The sequence below is a fragment of the Acinonyx jubatus genome, chromosome A1, assembly GCF_027475565.1.
Source record: "Acinonyx jubatus isolate Ajub_Pintada_27869175 chromosome A1, VMU_Ajub_asm_v1.0, whole genome shotgun sequence".
NCBI classification, from domain to species: Eukaryota; Metazoa; Chordata; class Mammalia; order Carnivora; family Felidae; genus Acinonyx; species Acinonyx jubatus.
The window spans coordinates 196,329,893-196,352,234 of NC_069380.1; the positions used below are offsets into that span (position 1 = coordinate 196,329,893).

At 37.5% G+C, this 22,342-nt stretch overlaps 1 protein-coding gene and 1 long non-coding RNA gene across 6 annotated transcripts in view; both read left to right on the plus strand.

Annotated features, from left to right (window-relative positions):
• Nucleotides 1–22,342, plus strand: part of ARL15 (ADP ribosylation factor like GTPase 15) — a 406,131-nt gene that overhangs the window by 247,625 nt on the left and 136,164 nt on the right. Inside the window, exon 5 of one of the 5 annotated variants that reach the window (XR_008289375.1) lies at nt 22,121–22,222. The exons of the other annotated variants lie outside the window; for them this stretch is intronic. The gene's annotated coding sequence lies outside the window, so the exon portion shown is untranslated. The remainder of the gene's footprint in view (nt 1–22,120; nt 22,223–22,342) is intronic. 5 annotated transcript variants of the gene reach the window in all.
• On the plus strand, nt 7,997–17,273 carry LOC128311221 (uncharacterized). Its single transcript, XR_008289389.1, has 2 exons — nt 7,997–9,860; nt 12,907–17,273. It is a non-coding gene; the product is annotated as an uncharacterized LOC128311221 (long non-coding RNA).

A 22,342-nucleotide genomic window follows, 5' to 3' on the forward strand; every position in this document is an offset into this window, starting at 1 on the left:
TCATTAATGAGGGTTGAGCCCCTGTTTAGTAAATAACCAAACACTCTATAGAGAGAAGAACATGATGGGAATAGAATATTCTTTTTAAAAATATTTTTAATGTTTATTCATTTTTGAGAGAGAGAGAGGGGGGCGGGGAGGCCGAAAGAGAGGGAGACACATAATCCGATGCAGGCTCCAGACTCTGAGCTGTCAGCACAGAGCCTGATGCGGGGCTCAAACCCACAAACCGCGAGATCATGACCTGAGCTGAAGTCGGACACTTAACCGACTGAGCCACCCAGGCACCAGCCCCTAGAATGTTCTTTTTAAACAGTGTTATAGTTCTGTGTTAACACCTGCTTCCTCACCTTGAAGTTTGTTGCCAAACTTAAGGTGTTCATTTTTGAAGGAAAACTGTTTGATAGTCTTCTAGAGGCTTCAGAGAGAACATTTGTTTCTTAGGATCTGCTCCAGGAATATCAGAAAAAAAAATACTAGGAAGTTTAAAGACAAGCCAGTTAGAAGAGAGGGCAAGATGAACAGTAATTAGTTTCATAAACAGAGATCCTGCATTTTTTACCCATTGATATTTACAAGGTACTGTTCCTACTTCAGGCTGACTATAAATCATTTTTCCTAAAATTTAATCTCCCTTTTAAAATTGTTTCTATCTTCTTTTCTGTGAAATAACATTTTTTCTTCCAGAACTTTCTATCTGCCAGTCAATTAATTTGTCATTGTATCGTTCAATTGTGTGCTCATCACCACCACAGTCAAGAGCCTAGATAAGCATTTTCTCATTTAATTCTCAAAATTCTTTGTAAGCTAGATATTTATTGTCCTCTTATACTCAGAGGAAATTGATGTTTAGAACATTTAGTAATTTTCCCAAGGACACTTAACTAGTAAGGAGCAGAGCCAGGAATCAACATAGGGTGTGTGCTATACTGCACACTGTGGGGTCTCTCCGTCACGCCACACTCCTTCTTCAAGAGGCCATGTGGCCTCTGGAATCTCCCCTAATCTCCATTTGTCAGCTTCTTCATTTGTAAAACTAGGGATTTGAACCAGATGTTCTTTAGGGTCCGTCTCCCTTCTCTCACCGCTCTGTTCATGGCCATTATTATTGGTAGTGGCTACCACTATTGAGTTAAATTCTTTACAAACAGAACTTATTGAAGTCAATAACCGAATGAGTACGTATCATCATCAAGTTGCAAGTGGGATTTGGAGTGGTTAAGTGACTTGCCCAAGGCTACTAAGCTTTCAAATGTAGAAATCCTACGTCAACCCAGGTTTGGGGTCATAACACTGTGTTAATTTGTACTGTTTCTACACTATTGCCTACTTGTTTTGTGTAATAAGTGTAAATTGGACAAATGAGAAGAATCTTCATTGATTTGACAAATATTTGTTGAGTAGTTATTGCTGGTCAAATTCTGCTAGGTCCTGCAAACCCAAAGATGAACAAAGTTCTATCCCTGTGCCTAGGGAGTTCAGTAGTGCATGGGGAAGGGGAGGTACACAGGGATAATTGTAATACAGTGTGAAAAGTACAATAATAGTGCCTAAATGGAGGGCCATGGGAACTGGGGAGATGATCAGAGACATGGGCACTGAGAGGTGCCACATACGCTATGATACTGTTTAAATGAAACGTCCAGAACAGGAAAATCCAGAGAGAAAAATAAATTGGTGGTTGCCTAGGGCTGGGGATGGGCGTGGAAGGAAACGTGCGTTGATTTCTTGTGGTGTGATAAAAGGTACTCTAAAACTGATTACGGTGATGGTTGCACATCTCTGTTGAATATACTAAAAGCTATTGAATTGTGTACTTTAAATGGGTGAATTCTGTGGTATGGGCATTATATCTCAAAACAGCTTTTATAAAAAAAAAAAAAGGCAAGTGAGTGTTGGAGAGAGTGGGATGTTTAGGTAACTGAGAAGTTTGGTGCGACTGGAATATAGGTTTCAAGGAAGTGAGATAGGTGTAGATTGCAGCCCTTTGGCAAGGACCTTGTGCATCAGATGAAAGCCTTGACGCATTTTCACCCCATTGTAACGTTCACCCACGTGGCTGTGTATAGTTCATATGTTTCACTTTTGTGTAATATTTCACGATGTAATTGTGTAAATATACCACGATTTACTTACTCATGCATCTGCTCTGGGACATTTGTTTTGTTTCTAGATTTTGCTCTTATAAACAATACTGTAATAAACTTTCTTATAATCCGGTGTGAGTCTCAGAAGACAGTGTCAAATACAGTGCTATTTTTATAAAGCTCAAAAACGAGCAAAGCTTTTAAAGGTACACCAGCACACTTGTATAAGACTCACAAAACCAGGAAAGAAGTAATAATCACAAAGTTTAGCATCATGGCTTTTTTCAAAGGCAAAGGGGCAGCAGGTGGGCAGGGAGAGAGGGGAGGGAAGGAGCAATGGACGGATGCAAATTTATAGACGATGTTCTAGTTATTTTTGTTAAGATTTTTTTTAATGTTTTTATTTATTTTTGAGACAGAAAGAGAGCATGAGCAGGGGAGGGGCAGAGAAAGGGGGAGGCACAGAATCTGAAGTGGGCTACAGGCTCTGAGCCATCAGCACAGAGCCTGACGCGGGGCCTGAACCCACGGAGTGTGAGATCGTGACCCGAGCTGAAGTCGGATGCTCAACCAACTGAGCCACCCAGGCGCCCCGTTAAGATTTTATTTTTAATCTCTACACCCAACATGGTACTTGAACTCATGACCCGGAGATGAAGATTCACACGTTCCAGCAACTGAGCCAGCCAGGTGCCCTAACAATGTTCTAGTTCTTGATTGGATGGTACATTCATAGGTACTTTCATAGATACGTAAGTATTTATCAAAATCAACTTTAAATTTTAGAATGATTTTTAGATTCACAAAATTATTGCATAGATATTACAGAAAGTTCTGTATCTCCCATATCCAGTTTCTCTTGTCTTACCTTAGCATGGTACCCTTGCCACAATGAATAACAGATGTTGATGCATTGTTATTAACTAAAATTCATAGTTTATTCAGACAGATTTCCGTGTGTGTGTGTGTGTGTGTGTGTGTGTGTGTGTGGTGGGGTTTTTTTTGTTTGTTTTTGTTTTGTTTTTTTTGCCTAATAGCTTTTTCTGTTTCCGTAGCCCATTCGGGATACCAAAGTACATTTACTTAACATGTCTCCGTAGGCTTCTTTCAGAATGTTTCTCAGACTTTCCTTGCTGTGTTGTTTTGGGTTTCTTACTTGTTTTTGATGACCTTGACTGCTTGGATGCTGGCCAGGTATTTTATAGAATGTCCTTCAATAGGAATTCATCTGATGTTTTTATCTCATGATTAGACTTAGCAGAAAGGTGACAGTGGTAAAAATGCCACATCACATCATATCAAGGGTATATCCCATCAACATGTCTTATCGCTGTTGGCATTATCTTTGATCCAGTGCCTGAGGTAGTGTCTGTCAGGTTTTTCCACGGTAGTTATTCTTGTTCCCTTTCCTACTGTCCTCTTTGGAACAAGTCACTGTGCAGAGCCACACTGAAAGAGTAAGGATTTATGTTCTACCACTTTAAGAATGGAGTATCTGCATAAACTACATGGAATTCTTCTGCGTGGGAGATTTGTCTCTTCTCCCCCATTTTTTAATCTGTCCAATTATATCAGTATGGACTTGGATATTTATTTCATACTTTGGGTTACAATCTAACACCATTTTGTCACTTGAATCGTTTCTGGTTTTAGTTGGCAGGATGTCCCTTTGACATACCCTTGTCATTGTCAAGTTTGGGAGGTATTGGGGTTTTTGTATTTTAGGGCTTTCTTTGGCAATTCCTAAATGTCTGGCAGTCCAAAGTGCTCCAGACTCGCCTTGTACAATTCCTATCCCAGCCCTAGAATCAGCTATTTCCCTAAGGAGCCCTGCCACGTTCCTTTTATTGGAGAGCAGACACCAAGACACCAAGGTATGGATCTGGTGTGCTCATTGCTCTTGGAGCGTTGTTGCTTCTAGACCCTCTCAGTTGACAGATCAAGGAAATATGCACATAAATATGTATACCTGTAAATATTTTTTATATATAACCTTCTGTATCTCTGTTAAGCTAAATATGAGTTCATACTGATTCAGCTCTAATTCATTTCTAGATGAATCATTTTAGCCTTTTATCCTTGCTTGTATATAACCTTCATCTCCAATGGTGAGAGACCTGGCTCTCACCATCCATATGTTTAATCGTTCAACTTCAGTATACATGTAGAGTGGTTTCACAATTATTCATGTATACCCCTACAAGAAACAATGTTATTGACTGGAATGTAGTTCCTATGTACAGTTCCTTTTGATTTTAGTCTTCCAGACTGTTTATTTCCAAAGGTACTTAAGTCAGCACCTTATGCCTTTATACCCTTTAGTGAGGTTGTTTCATACGCTCTAAATACATTCAGATTCTTTTGTCACTTTCTGCACTCCATCCTAGGATCCCTCAACCTGCTGTTGGATTTTTTTTTTTTTTTGCATGCATTAGAATTTACTCTGTCCTGTAAAGTTCTATGGATTTTGACAACACTTAATGTCTTGGAGCTACCTTTACAGCAACCTGCAGAATAATCTCACCTCCAAAAAAAATCTTCCATGTTCTACTTAACTCTCCCACTCAGAAAGGGGCAGCCACTAATCTTTACTGCCTCTGTATTTTTGCTTTTTCCAAAATATCACATAGTTGGAATCATACAATATGTAGCTTTTTCAGACTGGCTTTTTTTTTTTTTTTTTTTTTTTTTTTTTTTACTTAGCATTATGCATTTAAGATTGACCCCTGTCTTTTCATGGTTTGATAGCTCTTTTCTTTTAATATTCCATTGTATGGCTATACCCATTTATCAGTTTACCTACTGAGGGGCGTCTTCGTTGCTTCCAGTTTTTATAATTATGCATAAAGTTGCTGTAAACATTTGTATACAGGCTGTAGTAGGAACTCAAGTTTTCACATCAGTTGAGTAATTACCTAGAAGTACGATTGCTGGGTCATATGTGAAGACTATATTTAGTTCCTCAAGAAACTTGCCAAACTGTCTTACAAAGTGGTTATACCATTTTTCATTCTCACTATCAATGAATGAGAATTGCTGATGCTTTGCATCCTTACCAGGAATTGGTGGTCTTAGTGGTTTGGACTTGAGCCATTTTAATAACTGTGTGGTGATATCTCCTTGTTTTCTTTTGCATTTCCTAATGTCAATGATACTGAACATCTTTTCTTAAGTTTATTTTCCTATTTGGTTAGGTGTCCATTTGGATATTCTGCCCACTATTGCTTATATTCCTCCCTCCCTTCCTCTGTAATCCATAGATGTGGCATGTATTCTTTTGTTTATATCAAATAATACAGTAAAATATTAAAACAAGGGAGCAGAAAAAACTTTGAGCCTAATACTATAGGTGTAAGGGCAGATTAGGTTAAGAATTCAGACTTAAAAAAATCAGACTTCAAGCTCTAGCCTTGCTATTTACTAGTCTTGTGACTTTGGGAAAGTTATGTAATTACTCAGAGTCTCAATTTCTTCATATTTAAAATGATAATGTTAATATCTATCTGACCTGTTTTTGTGAGAATTTAATTAAAACAACAGGGTTAGGTAGAGTTCAAGCTAGAGACTTTACCCACATACCACATTGGATATAAGAAATAGTGATTTCCCCGGGGCGCCTGGGTGGCTCAGTCGGTTAAGTGTCTGACTTTGGCTCAGGTCGTGATCTCGCAGTTCGTGGGTTTGAGCCCTGTGTCGGGCTCTGTGTTGACATCTGCAAGCCTGGAGCCTGCTTTGGATTCTGTGTCTCCCTCTCTCTCTGTCTTTCCCTCTGTCTCTGTGCCCTCTGTCTCTGTCTCTCTTTCAAAAATAAATAGAGACTAAAAAAATTAAAAAAAAAAAAAAAAGAAATAGTGATTTCCCATCCTGTCAACAAGGAGAGCGTACTCATTCATTAAACAAACATTAAGTGCCCATTCTGTGCCAGGAGCCGTTCTCTGTATGTGGAATACATCCATGGGCCTCAATGTGGTGGGATTTACCATAGTCTTTTAAACCAGACTGTAATATTTACACATAATTTAGAAAACGAACTTGAAGGGAGAAAAACGGAAGTCAAGAATTAAATTAGTAGACTTTTCTAAAGATTCAGGCACAAGATTATAAGAACCTAAAAGCTAGAACTGGGCATAGAGAGGAGGGACCAGCTGAGAGAGGTATCTCAGAAACAGAATCCAGTTGACATGGAGATTATTAGCTGATTATGGGTAAGACAGAAAGTGGTGTTAAAGATGACTGGCTTTTTCTGAATGGGAGATTATAGAACACTGGTTTATAAAGGAGCAGAGTCACTTAGAATGTTTTGACAGTCAACACAGCTTTACACATATGTACTGTCCCTAGACAAATTTTCTTTTGTAAAAACTCTTTAATTCAGAAGTGCTTATGCCCTAGCAGAAACATCTGAAGAGAAAACTAAACCCTCAAGTCAAGGGGGAAAACTTCAAGATTAATTTCCTGTATTCATAGCCAACAAAAATGTTCTGCGTTGATTCTAATAATTGTGTTGCTGAGCTTTTTCAGAGACGGCACAGTATCCTTGCTTGTCTAATAAAGTTGGAAGGTAAGTTTTTGTGCAATGGCACGATTGGCTCAGCAGCAAAAAGAACTGCACAATTTCATCTCCGATTCTAAGCTAAACAGAGCCGAGAGATAATTCCCCTGTGTGTTTATAAGGAAGAGTTAAATCCCTCCCAGTGTAATGTAGCACCAGATCGAAGTAAACAGACTCTGATTTCAGTGCTAGACACAGCCTTAAGGCAGAAGAAATTACACTGTCATACAGAGGATATGTAGCTGCTGCTATTTTGGTGCCTGAGTTCTTTGTTGTCACATAGTTGAAGGCAATCCAGATGAGGAAGAGTGTTAACCGACAAAAGGAGAAAATTCCCCGCACATGGCTAGAGGGATGTGGGGGAAGAGAAAAGATGGTACAGTGCCGTCCGAACTCACCAAAAAGGGGTCCATTCCAGAAGTCGCTGGCTTCAACTTGTCTCTTCATTCTTCTTGGAAGCAAGCGTTCACAAGGACGAAATTCAAGCTACAGTTTAAAAACTGTATTTCATCAGTTTATCTGACATCGTAGAATCTAAAAATTACTATTGTTCCTTTAATCGGATTAGCGTCCAGTTGCTTACAAAATAAGCTTAAGAAAAAAATGGAACACCCACTTCCTTAGGTTTCTTAAGATCTCTGTTATTTAAGAAACAGCATAGTATTTGCCTCTATATATCTTTATATTTAGATGTATATGTACACGTAGGCAGTTACCCTTAAAAATCAAAGAGCTATTCTGGGGCGCCTGGGTGGCGCAGTCGGTTGAGTGTCCGACTTCAGCCAGGTCACGATCTCGCGGTCCTTGAGTTCGAGCCCCGCGTCAGGCTCTGGGCTGATGGCTCAGAGCCTGGAGCCTGTTTCCGATTCTGTGTCTCCCTCTCTCTCTGCCCCTCCCCCATTCATGCTCTGTCTCTCTGTCCCAAAAAATAAATAAACGTTGAAAAAAAAAATTAAAAATCAAAGAGCTATTCTGAGCAGGCTTGGTATATAAGTTCTGCCACTCAAAATGAAAGGAAAAAAAAAAAAGAATACAAAATAGATTCTGTATCCCCGACAATATGGGGATTCTGCCAGATGTTGAGTATGTCTCTTCCAGTTATGTGTTCCAGAAATGGGAGAAGAACTTCAGATTGGGTTTGGAGATACACTATACCCTCTGTAAGAAAGACCTAAGCTAAAATTCCATTGATTGCCTCTACTCTGATTATTGGGCCACCAAGATAGTTTTGGCTTCTTAGAATTCATTTTAGTTCAGAGCCACAGTCCAGTAATCTCTGAAAGTCCTCATATTTCCTTTTCCACATTGTACAGTCACCCTGATAAAAGGCCAGTTGTCTCTGGGGAAGACTGGTGTGGACAAGAATATAAATGACACAATGTAGAATTTTGACTGCAAGGTGATTATGAAAGTATATTATAAAAACATGGGAAACAAAACAAATCATCTTTTCCAAAGTAATTACTAAAAATAAGACATGAACCGGGAGAGAAAGATGGGGGATAAATTTGGAAATCACCCTAGCATTAGCATGATAAGCAATGCTTCTCTCTGCAAATAAAAATGCAAACTCAGTTACAGAATACTGAATTAACTCGAGATAACATTAAATGCATGATCCATGCTGTGTCTGTAGTCTTCAGTCATGAAGACTTTATCCTGGTGATTTAGTTTGCCTTGAGTGATTACCGGTTGTAGTAAATGTTGTCTTTCCAGCAGCTCGTCCTCAATATTTTCTGAGAACAGCATCCCATATCCTTTTGGGGCACTTCTCCTTCCACAATATTTTAAGATTCTGCTTTACTGTCAGTTTCAGCACTCTACCTCCTGGCCACAAATAAGACCAATCAGAATCCTTTCCTGAGATTTTATTCAAAGATGTTAGGGGTCTCATCCTTCTTTGTGATGGCTAAGCTGCTGGCTCCCTTCTTCCCACCTGCCCACCCCCCCTCCCCCATGTTGAATGGAGGGAAACATTCAACATGCAGTAGGAGAGAATGAGGTCAGCACTCAAGAGAGAAACATGACTAAGATATTGATTAATTTTGCCATGCTGGTATTAGTCTAGCGCCATTGATCTCTTTCACGGTTACGTGAACTAATCAATCTCCCTCAGATTGCTGAATCTTCCAGTGGAACTGCTGACCAGTTGTGCTTAATGCAGTCCCTCAACACCAGCTGGCTACACTATGTTTCCTGGGATGCTAAATTGTTCACATCCCTTCCTTCTTCAAAAAAATCACCAGGGCCCCTGGTGGCAAGAGCACAGACTTTGCTAGTCAAGAGTCTGAGGTGGTCATGCTTCTACTAATGAGTGGGTCTCATCACCTCTAGATCTCCTGATCTAAATACCCAGTTCTCTGGGTTATTGAGATACTGAAACATGACAATGTAAACGATATAAATGTGAAGCACTGTAGTGGGCCGGACACCGTAGCACTCGCTGAGAATGTCCAGCCTCCTGCATGTGGCTGCCCAGGCCGTCACACATGTAGGTGACCTGCTGTGCCATCCTCACTGTCCACTGCTCTCCTAACTAAACTGTTGTATCCAGGCCAGCTTACTTGTCATTCTTCAGCAAGCCGTATGTTTCCCCTCCATTGGGCTTGCTTCCTGCCCTTTATTCATCTATCGAAATTTAGCCCACTAAATTTAGTGATTTTAAAATCGCTAAAATCAACCCCATCTCTTCTATGACTTTTTTTTTGACTGACTGGTCTAAAGTGATCCCTTCCTTCTCCCAATCCCTGGACCGCTCTACTGCCTGTATCTTTAATCTGGTAATTAGCCCTATAATGTCTAGGTCTTTTCTGTTTTTCACTCAAACTGTTACACATTTCACATTATTTTTTATTATCGAACTCTTTTATCCTATTTTAATCTAATTGTATGTTTCGGGTGAGCAAGCACACTTATTTTTTTGGTCTCTCAGGGGGCTTACTACCTAACGGTTACACAGTAAGAACATTGGAGTTAGTCATTCTTTATAGGTCTGTTTATTCTCAATCTCCATGGAAACCATGAACTATGTGAAAATGTAGATATTTTGAACTGTTCTCTTTATGACACATATAATCTTACTCTAATAGGCACCCTTGCATGAGGAAAGGAGTCAGTCTTACATTATGCAGGAAATATCAATCAAGTAGGACGACAAGAACTATAGAAATTGCTTGGACCTACAAAGGTGATTTTTATTCTGATTTTAACATTTCCTTCAGGTGAGTTGGCCCTTTGTATCCCAGTGAGCAGTTACACAAAGAAATAGTGACTCCGTCTCTTCCTGACTGAGAGGCAGGATGCAGAACTGAACCTACAATCTTGGCAGATTTCACTCAGCTCCCATACTCCTTCTGTGACAGAAAGACTAGCCAAAATGGAAATAATGACCAAGTTATGGTGGGTTTTTTCTCCTTGGCCCCTAACCTATTTACTCTAAGGTAAATAACCTGTATTTTATGTGTAGCAAAACTGCTATCATATATTGCCTTCAACAATATGTATCTGATAGAAGCTGTGAATCACAATTTAACACCTGTCACAAATGAATACAACACAGAACTGGAAACTTCAGGAGAATTTTGGAGTTTGGTTTGACAAATTTAGACAGAGGTTATGTAGAAAGGATGGTTTCTAGCCACAGCATTCTTCCTAGCTAGCCTTTCAAGCAATTTGCTTTGTTAGGCAACTGTAGTTAATAAAGATCTGCTTCTTGTTCTGTGTCCAGGGAACTACTTTGTAATACCGGTGTTGGGGGTAGAAATACCACAATTGGTGCAAGCAAGCTGTAGTGGACCAGGTTTGACTGTTTCCCAGCAATTACGTTTCCAGGAACATGATGTAACTTGTGGTATAGCCAAATCTTTGAGCTAACAAGTAGTGATATTACGGGGGTTACTGCAGTCATTCTGAATTATTGAGGAAACTTCTAAAATGTGTTCTTAGTCTGAAATTTGGCTTACCAAAATCTTGGCCAGAGAGGTGCATTTTAAAACAAACAAAACCGAAAAGGAAATTTTAAATCCAAAATTGCCTTAAATGTATTAGAAGTAATTTAAAATAAAGTTATGTCAAACTAAAAGGAATAGAAATTTGGAATTGTCAGACGTTTTATTATGTGATATCAGCTAATGTTTGTGGAGATTTTAAGAACTTAAAGATTTTGCAAACAATGGATAGACCAACATTTTAAGACATTACAGTAGCATTACTTAAAATAGCCCAAGAAAATGATTTGGGCACATTATATTTTATAAGTACAATGTACCAGTAAGGATACTGATGTTTTTTTCCAATTGCATCTTTACTGAGTTCAAAACGTGGCTTAATCTAAGGTGACTGGTTTCTAAATTTAAAATCGAAACAACTTGGAATTAGAAATTGCAGATTTGCAGTCTATCCAAGTTATGAGCATGCAGGAAGCTTTTGTATATTAAAGGCATATATTATATGCTAAGTAAATTTCATGAACAAATAATACATGAATTAATGAATAAATAAATAAAAGAACCAGTCAAGATGCAACAGGGATGACCATATAAAATTTACTGGCACTCAGAGACTGAATGATTTTAATGTTTCCATTGTTCAGTTATTGTTTATAAAATGGAAATAATAGATTAACCTTATTTGCAGTGTTGTATGAAATGAAACAACACACACAATATGCCTAACAATGCCTTGCCCATGGTAGTGTTCCTTTTCTCTACAATGAAAATGGAGCCTTAATTTAAAAAAATAAATTCAGAATCTCTTTGCTATAAGTGGAAAGAGACATTTAGAGAGGCCAATCTAATTGGCAGCTCCTAATTTCCATGATTTCTATCATCATGTCTATAGAGATCATTTCCTAAAGGAAATTTCCCTCCCCTACCTCTCTCCTTGGTCACAAGCTCATACTTGTAAGGCAAGGATTATGAAAAGTGTGCAAGGATTACGAAAAGTGCTCAAAAAAGTAGGGAGAGTATTATCATAGTTACTTTTACAGCATACTCTTGAATCTTGAATACAATACTGGTATGCGTGGATTACAGCTTGAAAATCAATGGCTTCCATTCACTCAAACTTTTGTTGAGTTTTGACTGTGCTAATAGCAGGAGTGATAAAGATAAAATAAGGCCTACCCCTGGCCTTGGGGAGCTAATTGCATATGGGGCAGGCTTGTCCAATATTAGCTATTTTGCAAGGTATAAAGTGCTAGAAGAGAGGCATGGATTAGAATGGGAGCAGAGAGAGAGCAAATAATTCAGCCTTAGGAATTAAAGAAACCTTCATAGAAAAAGGTTGCAATTGTTTGAGACCCCTGAAAGATGAAGTGGCATCTGGCAGGAGGGGGATGGGGAAGCTGAGGGTGGGTGTCTGAGGCAGGAAAGCATGGGAGTCCTAGAAAGAGTGCTGTTACACGTGAGCATGACGGGGTGTTTATCTGTAGCGGTAGTTTTTTAAAGCTATACCGTTTTAAACTGAAACCTTATATAGAATTCCACATGGAAAAAAGATAAAAACAAAGATGCCTTTTTGAAACAGGGAGAAAGAGCTGGTATCACAGCTGCAGGCTCTGTGACCTCCCCATGGTAACACAGGAGGGCATTCTCAGGGAAGGAAGAAAAGAGTGGTTAGGAGACCGTGTAGACCAGGGCTGGAGGCCAGAATATGTCACTTTAGACAGACTGGACTTCTTAAGTCCTCCGAGGGCTTAGGAGTCACCAAACATTTTTAAGCAAGCAAATAGCATCGACTCTTATCAGAAAGAGAGTCCTAGGCTTTCTGTGAAGTGGATCAGAGTAGAGACCTGTTTGTTAATCAGGTATTCCGAGAGTCTAGATGTTAAAGGAAGTGCAGGAACTAATTTGCCTAGATCTGAGTTCTGATGTAGGCTCCTTCTCTGCCAAATTGCCTGACCTTTAAATGAAAGAATCTTAGATTCAAAAGCAAACTTCCATGTGTAGTGAGGCAACTACCTTCCTACTTTGGGTATCTCCTGAACAACGCAGCTGATAAATGACCAGACCAGTGTATGGCCTGGAACGTTTACATGATATGAGACACATTGTATTAGGAAGAGTCTCTTTCTTTCTTGGTAACCCTAATGGCATTTAAAAACCTAAATAATAAAAAACTTAATTTTCAACTAGAGCAAATCTTCTGTTGGAGATTTTACCGGATGAGCTCTGAATATTTATACACAGCCCTCAAATTTTTCTCTGCCTTTTCTGAGGAAATCCTTCCAGCGTTCAGACCGGTTGCTTTCTTGTTTGCCCTCCGTAGATGCTATCTGTGAAAAACTGAAATCCAGAGATGAAATGAAGTCTTCAGAGGAATGGGGCTATCCTTCCTCTTGATTTGGAAGTACTGCTTCCTCAAGAAGCATATGATTGCAATAATATTTTAATAGCCAGGTCATCCTCACAGCCTTTCGTCAACTCAGTAGCCTTCAGTGAGTCTGTTAGCCCATCCTGTCCAAGGGCCCTCCAGCTTCACAGTAGGGTCACACCTGCCTCCTGTTTATGGTAATTATGGATAATATGATGTTAAATTAAATTTACAGGCAATGTTGTACTTGAAATTCAAGGTGACCCAGTTGTTGTGCAGATGTAGTTTTAAGAAAGACAAAAGAACCATTGACAAGAAAGTAATCTGTATCAAAAGCATATTAAACAGCTTCTGGAAAAAAAAAAAAAGAAAGACATGTTTCCTAGGATTTTGCATTCTGTGACCCTTACTACTTTTGTTTTAGCAATAAAACATTTAGCCTGACTATTCTATAAATAGATTTTCAATTTATATTGCCAGGTAATACACAATTTGATGAGAGTGAAGATGCTTTTCCTGAGAGGCTAGTTAATTGGTTTATATATTATTGTCTTGTATGTGTCTCAGTTTTTCCCTTGGCTTCCAAGCCTTTGAGGCGAACGTTACTTTCTCCAACAGAATATTCTCTTGGCTGACTTCAGCAAAGGAGTGACCAAGTCTGCTCTACATTCATTGGCAGTGATGTTGCAGTAATCGGAATAAAATAAGGTCTTTGGGAGAATCTGGCTCAGACAATAGGAGTTACAAAGTAAAAACACACAGATCCTTACTGTTAGCCCTCTTTCTACATGCTTGGAGCTGAACACCGTTTGACAATCACATGCCAGTGCATTTTATAAAACTGAGCAATTTCCCTGCCTGCTTTAGATAAGACCCCTCCCCCCTTTGTATTATATCAGTGACATCCAAAAGCTTTTAGAAGCTACTTGGCATCCTTCACAGGTAGTCTTAAAGCAGTTACTGAACTTCGTAACAACATTGAAGCTCTTGGATGTGGTGGTAAACTGTGTTCGGCTCTGGGGATTTAAAAAAAAACATTACAGATGCAGTTATCAGCTCTCCTGTGATCAATCTTGTTAAAATTCTGCTTCTTGTGTCCTGTTGATACATTATGCAAACAACAGACATAGAATCCAAGTTGTTGGCTGCACTTTTTTTTTATCATAAAACTAAGAAAAATGTGATTCTCTAACAAAAACTGTGGGTACTCTCTGAAAATGATAATTATATTTTCAAGATCCTATTGCTTCTCCGATGTTGATGGACCTGATATTTGATTTTCCCCTCTCAGTGGGACCGTAGGTGTGTTTCGTCTGTTCAAGTATGAACCTTTTTTAAGAGAGGAAGAAAGAATATTACTGTACCCTTGGCCACTTCTAAAACATGATTGGTATCTGCATAACGCCGTTAGCCAAAAAAAAAATGTGCCATTGGTGCCAGACAAATCTAAATAAGATTTTGATGCAGGATCAATGGAAATATAACACGTATAAGGATGAACAACTTGTCCTGTAAGATAAGTATAAGCTCGTCTATACTTTTTGTGGTTCTCTTCTGTGGTTTTCATTTTTGTTCCTTTGCTCTTCTCAGTCAAGTTTTATCTAATCTTCCAAGTACTGTATTTCTTCCCTGCTCAAAAGTGTGAACCTCTAGAGACTAGGTCTGTCTTACTATCCCCATCATATACCACGGGATACAGTTGGGTGTATTTGGTAAGGTAGGCAAATGTATGGGTGGGTGAGTAGATGGGTAGGTAAATGTATGGATGGAAGGGTAGACCAGGGCACCTCTTCCCTACCACCATAATTGCTGGAATCCTAGAGACCTAATGGTTGGTCTGTAATCTCTGACAATCTTGAAGTTTCAGGGTGGTCTCAAAGAACTTTATTGCCTCTTGGAGTATGCTTTGAAACTACAAGGCTTGGAGGAAGAATCTGGAGTATCTTAAAAGGAATTATAAAAGACTTAGGCCAGCTCTGTTAATTTTGCATCAATAGAAAGTCTTTGATTTTTCCCAAATGAAGTTATAATTTAGAAATGGGGTGTGATTTTATGACAGCGGTAATGATTTCTGCAGAGACAACAGATGTCCCTGTGGCTATGATTTATATGATTTTCTTTTAATAAATAAGACGAATCTCTTTTGTTTAACAAAGGTGCTAATTATAAATATTGCTTTAGCACTAATTTTGCATGTAAATTCATAGAGTGAGACAAAAAAATAGAAGTCTTGTTTATGTAATTTGAATTTTGGTTTACTCCACAGTTGAATAATTCAGTTGCTTGTGAGTATTTTGTTTGTTTGTTTGTTTGTTTGTTTTCAATGACTTTATATTGGTTTTTATGTAAATTTTGAGGGACTCTTGGTGGGCTTGGGGGTACTTCTGTTAGGGATTTTATGTATGCTTTAACAGTTTGTTCCAGCAATCGAGTAAACTTTAGTTCAACTTGGGACATTTGAGTTGTCAATTTGGAAATCCTTTGCCAAGCCATCACAGGAGTATTGGCAAAGATAAACTTTAAAATAAATTTCCTTATATTTTGTCTAGACTTCTAAGTACTAACTACATCTGCTTTGCAGAGAATCAGATTAGGCCAGGAGAGTCTTATGTCTTCATTATGCCATTATTTGTAGTACATAGTGTTTGGATAAAATATAATTTTTCTGATATCTCTAAGCAAGTTATAAATAAACAAAACTTCTTAAGAATGATGGCAATTTCGTTACCTTCACATGAGAGCCTCCCATGTGCTCTCATCAAAATAGCCATTGCTATAGTCAGCCATAAATTGCTGGGTATTAATTACATACATACTACATATTGAATTGGCTACCAAAGTATGATTGACTTGAATTTCTAGATACTGATTAAACAGTTAAAATAGATTATTGGAAAATATTTCTAAGATACAGAATAGTTTAAGGATTATGTTAGATAATTTAATCCCTTGATAAAAGGTGTATAATATTAATAATGTATGAAAAGGCCTCAAATAAAAATGTTTCCATTGCTGCCAGAAAGCGGGGGTAAATGCTAGGTTTATTTTAGTTTGTTAGCACACTAGGATGTCCCCCTGAATTGCAAATATATTGAAGGCTACAACAACTCTGGTGATACGGAGGTAAACATAAGTGAAGTGTTTTAAGCGACTAATTTGTTTTAAAGTATACTTTAGCTTCTCATATTAAATGCCATTATCGTCCCTAAGTTCACAATGGCTGCCAAGATTCCCGGGTCAAGTTGTGCTAAAATCTTTTAAACATCTTCTAGAGTGTATTCTGTTTTCTACCTGACAGGTAGAAACCTAATGAAAAGTAGAGTGGAGGCATTAGACATCACATAGATGATTTCCAGGTATTACCTTTTAGTTCAGAGGTTAGTTTTTGGTGTCCCAAGAGAGGGCAACTTAATCTGTATGGATTTTAAAAATGGATTATTACTCCGTACATTTCATTCACATAAGTATTTATTAAATTTCTCTTATTGGACATCATCATAAAATATTGTATGAACTTTTTCTTTAGTTGGGGTGATAGTTCCAAGTTCAGTGTATTTTAAATAGTAAAAAAGGAGAAAGGAGAAGGTTAAGGATAAAATATTTCCTTGAAACTTAATAAATGTGTACTTTAAAAACAAATTTATGGGACACTTGGGTGGCTCAGTCAGTTAAGCATCTAACTCGTGGATTTTAGATCCATCAGATCATTCATGATGTCTCGGTACATGAGTTGGAGCCCCACATGAGTTGGAGCTCTTTGCTGGCAGGGTGGAGCCTGTTGGGACTGTCTCTCTCTCTCCCTCTCTGTGCCCCTCCCAGCCCATTCTTTCTCTCTCTCTTTCAAAGTAAATAAACAAACTTTAAAAAAAATTAAAAAATAATTTTATTACTTTCTTTAAGGTGATTGAGAAGTATGCATTTAGTACTTGGAAAGAGTACTTTATTTGTAATTGAAAAAGTAATGTGTTTTATATCCAAGATAAAAGTTGGATAATATTGTGTTTGTATTTCTCTTTTTCTTGGGTAGGTGGATCAATGTCATTTTAGATATTAGAATTTCAGTAACCTAAAAGTAGACCATTTTCTGGCAAATAAAAAGTTGTTTTAAGACATTTAGGGGCACCTGGGTGGTTCAGTCGATTAAGCTTCGACTCTTAATTTTGACTCCAGTCTTGGTGTCACGGATCATGGTATTGAGCCCATTGTTGGGCTCTGTGCTGGCAGTGGGGGGCCTGCTTGGAATTCTCTTCCTCCCTCTCTCTCTCTCTGCCCCTCCCCTGCTCTTGTGCTCGTGCAATCTCAATCAATCTCTCTCTCTCTCTTTCTCTCTCTCTCTCTCTCTCTCAAAATAAAAAAAACAAACTAATTTTTTTGCAAGTGACTTTTAAGGCCTTAAATCAAAAGGCAAAAAAAAAAAAACAAAGATATTTACATGCCTCATAGTTTTACTTCCAGTTTTAATTATAAGAAACAAAATATATTCTTTTTTTTTTAGTTTTTTTTTAATGTTTATTCATTTTTGAATGAGAGAGACAGAGCACAAGCAGGGGTGGGGCAGAGAGAGGGGGAGACACAGCATCTGAAGCAGGTTCCAGGCTCTGAGCTGTCAGCACAGAGCCTCATGTGAGGCTCGAACTCACAAACCATGAAATCATGACCTGAGCCAAAGTCGGATGCTTAACCGACTGAACCACCCAGGTGCCCCAAAACAAAATATATTCTTAAATATGATGACTCCCTTGTATAAATTTCCATTTAAAAATAGAATTGTCACTTTGAACCTTGTGTCTCTCCATCTATTAGGATGTGCTATAATTACCTATTTTTAAAACCCCACCTAAAATCACTTTTGATATGTAATTTGCTGTATGAAATCAAACACTAAACTCATTTTTAATTTTGGAACTCAAATTTGTAATGGCATAATGCCATTACATTTTTTTGGACTGCTTTAAAAATTAGTAAAACATTTTGATTCCGAAATAATTAGGTTTTTATTAGCCTGAAAATAGAGCTCATCCCAGCCCTTTTACCCATCTGCCACATGAGTCGTATGACAACGTTAACCGGTGCTTCTTACTGAGCTTCCACAAAGTATGGATTTGAAAACAGAATCCTGCTCTTGGGTATAACTTCAGAGTTCTCATGTCTGGCTAAACAGTGGGAAAAAATGAGGTGTCTGTCTTCAGTCAGTATTAGAATAAGTGAAATGTGGCAGTAGAAATTTTCTAATGCCAGGTATAAGTATATAAAGTGATTTATTGGCTTGATTGTATTTGAAATTTTGAAAATGTTGCAAATAAGGTGTCATCACTGTAAAACATGTAATTTACACAGTGCATATTTCATTTTGAATAATTTGATGTTTTTCTTTGATTCTCAGAATCTTTCTTGATTAGTATTTTTATTTCTCTCTCTTTGTAGGTAAGTGGAGGAGATTCCAGTTAATTATTCCAAGTAATTGTTCTTAACTCCACATTTAATTGACTTGTAATTCCTTTTTTAAAAATTCAAATGATATGACAAAGTATTTTGAATGACTTTATTAGAATAAACAAATTTATTGGGAATAGACATCTTCTCAGATATTTAAAAATGGTTTTTATCATTCCATTGCCTTTGGATATTTCTTAAAGATCTACTAATTTACCAATGACATGCTAGATTCTGGATATTCCTTTATTTACCAAATGAATGCAAATTTCATTGGACTCATCTTGATTAGGAGAAAATCAGCTATATACTCTTCAAAAGAGTCTTGTTCCCCCTCCTGTTACATTTCTGATGACCAAGTATATCATAATTAATTTTGCTATTGCCTGAGGAGACCTACGATAAGGATATGTAATTCATTCTAAAATAATCAAGGACTTTAGTAATTAATTTTAAAATAAAATGAATCATCTTTTGGCTTACATGCCATCCATTAATCCTGTATGGGAATTTGATTACTGTGTCTGTACGGTTTTTTTATCTGATAACTCCAGACAGTTCCTTTATTTGATAGTATAACTACTCATCTGGGATTGAATTCTTAATGTTTTCCCATTGTGAATTTAACAAAACTGTGAACTGATATTATACAGCTATCTAAAGCACTTGCTCATAACTGAGGAGTATATGATTCAGTATGTCTCAGAACTTAAATTTGTTTTTTAATATCAGTGTGTGTTTTAACTTAAACTATTTCATTCAGTATATACACCTAGCCTGTGTACTGAGGCTAAAAATTTTCTTTTAAAGAATGCGTATGTTTTGACTTGGTAGAATTTCAGTATTTTGGTTAAATCATTCAAAAAGTACATTTCTTTACAAGTTGATTTTTATAAAGTTGTATCTTTTCAGACCCACTACATTATGTTTTACTTCAGAAATTTGTTATACTTGCCTACAGAGTAGAAGTATTTTCAAAAGCATTTTATGTAGTTGGTAGACCAACCACTTTTTGCTTTAACAAATAGCTTTGGCTTGAATAATATATTTTATTCATGGTGGTAGAGGGGAGTGGCTCTAAATAGTTTAATATTTGTTCTCTTGGTCTTTTGTTAATTTGAAGATTCGTGTAATGGAGATTTAGAGGTTATGAGTGTTAAGACCTTTAGTTGGGGTATTATTTTTGTAACCCATTAATTTATTGTAGTAGGAGTTAGATATGATCAGGCAGTTCTGATAGCATTGACTTATTCTCATCCTAGGAATCAGGTCAATCCACAATGAAATGTATCACTCCTCCAATTTAGTGAATACAGGGGCATCTCTATTATTAATAAAATACTGACCCTACTTTCCATCCCTTGTTTGAAATATTCTGGCAGAATAATGGTAAGACAAGCAAAAATAGACTTTCAAAGCTACTACTTCTCTGTAAAAATAGAATAATATCTTCATTAAGATGCTGTTCTAAACTATTATTTTTAAGGTATTTTAATAAATATCCAACAACTCCAATACAACTTTAAGGCAGTTATTTATTTTCAATTGTTAAGCAAGCATTTTCTGAGCTCTACTGGTACAATCTCTTACCTGATAAAGATGTAGATTCCAACTTCCACATAAAAGACACGCCTATGTCCGCACGTAGCGATCCAAATAAGGCTATCAGATAAAATGTTAACCAAACTATCTCATGCAATTTAGCCAACCAACCCAGGAAATAGAGTGCAATTTAAAAAAATAATAATAGAATTGAAAATATTGCAACCATCCAGAAAAAGTAAGGAGCCACAACTTTTATTTAAGTTAGGAATAATATGAATGGTTCATTATGTCTGATTAAAATGATAATTACAAACTTCCATATCCCTTAAGTATAATTTTTGTGAAACATTAATTATTCCCCAATTTAAGCAATTTTTTCTTTGATCCTGTGGTCTTATTTGCATTGTTTCAAATTCCCTTCCCACTCCCCCGCCCCTTTTTTTTATCCCTCTATCAGTTGTTTTTCCTTTTTCCTTTTTGTTTCTTTTTCTGTACCTGGCACTTAGTGTGCCTTCAGTATAGATGTACCAAAAGAAATAAGGCATAAACAATGGTTAATAATCTCTAAGAAAAATCAAAAGCCAGAAAAGTGTTTTTTAACTTTCTCCCATTCTGAGGATAAGCACCTCTCATGGTCAATCCCCAGACTTAAGAGGGAAAGAGTAACAGACGCTAGAGGGTATTCATTTAATCAGTATGACGTGGAAAATGTCTTTGCTCTTAGCAAGTAGAAAGATTGCTCTACCTCAGTAATGCCAATCATCTGTTCTGTAACTACACATGCTACATGATGAAATTTTGATTCACAGATTTTCTTTAGAAATTGGGTGTTTTCACAACTTTCACATTTTCCAGATTTCTTTTTCCCTTCTAGTAGGACTAGCCCAGAAAAACCTTTGTCATTGGTATTGTTCATCCAGTGTGGGTGTTGCAGATAGTGGTGGGGGAAATATATACGTAATGGGGAAAATGCCTGTTACTTTTGCATTTTTCAAAGTCCGGTGGGAAAAAACTGCTGATTCTTAAAACAACCATGATGACAAGAGCATGTCAATCACTGTTTCCATGAAGGGTGGTATATTTTGGGTTTGTTTTGTGGAGACATGGGGCATTCATATGTGCTTTTAAATGTTGTAGCTCTGAATAAGCTTTCCATAAAATAACTGTTTGTCTTGATAAATAATACCACCAAAGCAACAAGTCACATGGCATATTCTCCTCAGAACATTGCCTCTAGAGCTTAGCAAATGTTATCTAGGATAGAAGGACAATCCTCTTTTCTCACAAATGCCATGTATTCTATCTACAATGTTCCTGCACAAGATAAAACTTAAATGTTTTCTTTAAGACCTCTTCCAGAATCTTCCCATCATGAAATAGAATGTCGTCTATTCATGTACTTTGGATGAGTGGCCAAGAGGACATTTGAGCTGGCAGTTACCAGGAACTAGATGGCATTACTTTAATGGTCTCAGCATGGGGTTATCTTTCCCATGTGGTGCATAAGAGTGGTTCACAGACATTAATTTTAGGCTAGATAGTCTTAAATGTCTGTTTCAGTAAGTGACTCATGATTATTGAAAAATTCTTTGCATGGCACAAAACTTGATGATAAAGTTTAAACCCTTGTTATCATAGGGTGAGTCAATTCTTCTTATTACAGTCTCAGACTCTTGGGACTGATTCTGTACCCTTGTTCCGGGGAATTTATCTTACAGCAGGTGATGTGGTAGCTTCCATACCTACAGATTTAAGCTATTTTCTCTGTATCCCCCATTTGCAGTCAGTGTAATTTCCAGGTGGGTGGCTCCCCTTTTGTGCCCTACCCTCTTCTTAAATTTAAAACGTCTCAAATAATCCTCTTAATTGACCAAAACTTCCTACTTTTTTTCATTACCTCTCATGGCACTTTCAACCACTTAATGTGGTTCAAATATTAGAATTGATTTTATGTCTATTTTAGGGTTCTTTACCTTTTCCCAGGTAGATTACCCTTGTAATTCTAATTCTTGTCCTGATATCCTGTCACATCCCTGCTTAAGCCTGTCTCCAGAATTAACATCATCCCTGAAGTCAAATCCAAACTTCCTATCATGTCCTGGAAGGTTTTCTGTAATCTTACTCCCACTCGTATGTCTACTTTCCCTCCCCTCTGCCCCCATCACACTGGTTCCCTCTCTGTTCTTCGCAGAAGTCGAGCTTGTTGTTGCCTCAGGACCTTTGGACTTGCTGATTCTTCTTGGAATTGTCTTTCCTCGGATGTGTATATGTCTGCTTCCATCTCTCAGCTCAGGTAGCCTCTCACATGTACCAATCAGTTCTGATTCCACCACTCTGTTTGTATATTTTCTAGATGAAATAAGCCAAAGCCATGCAGTTTGAAAGACTATTTTTTATTCTGTTTATGTCCTCC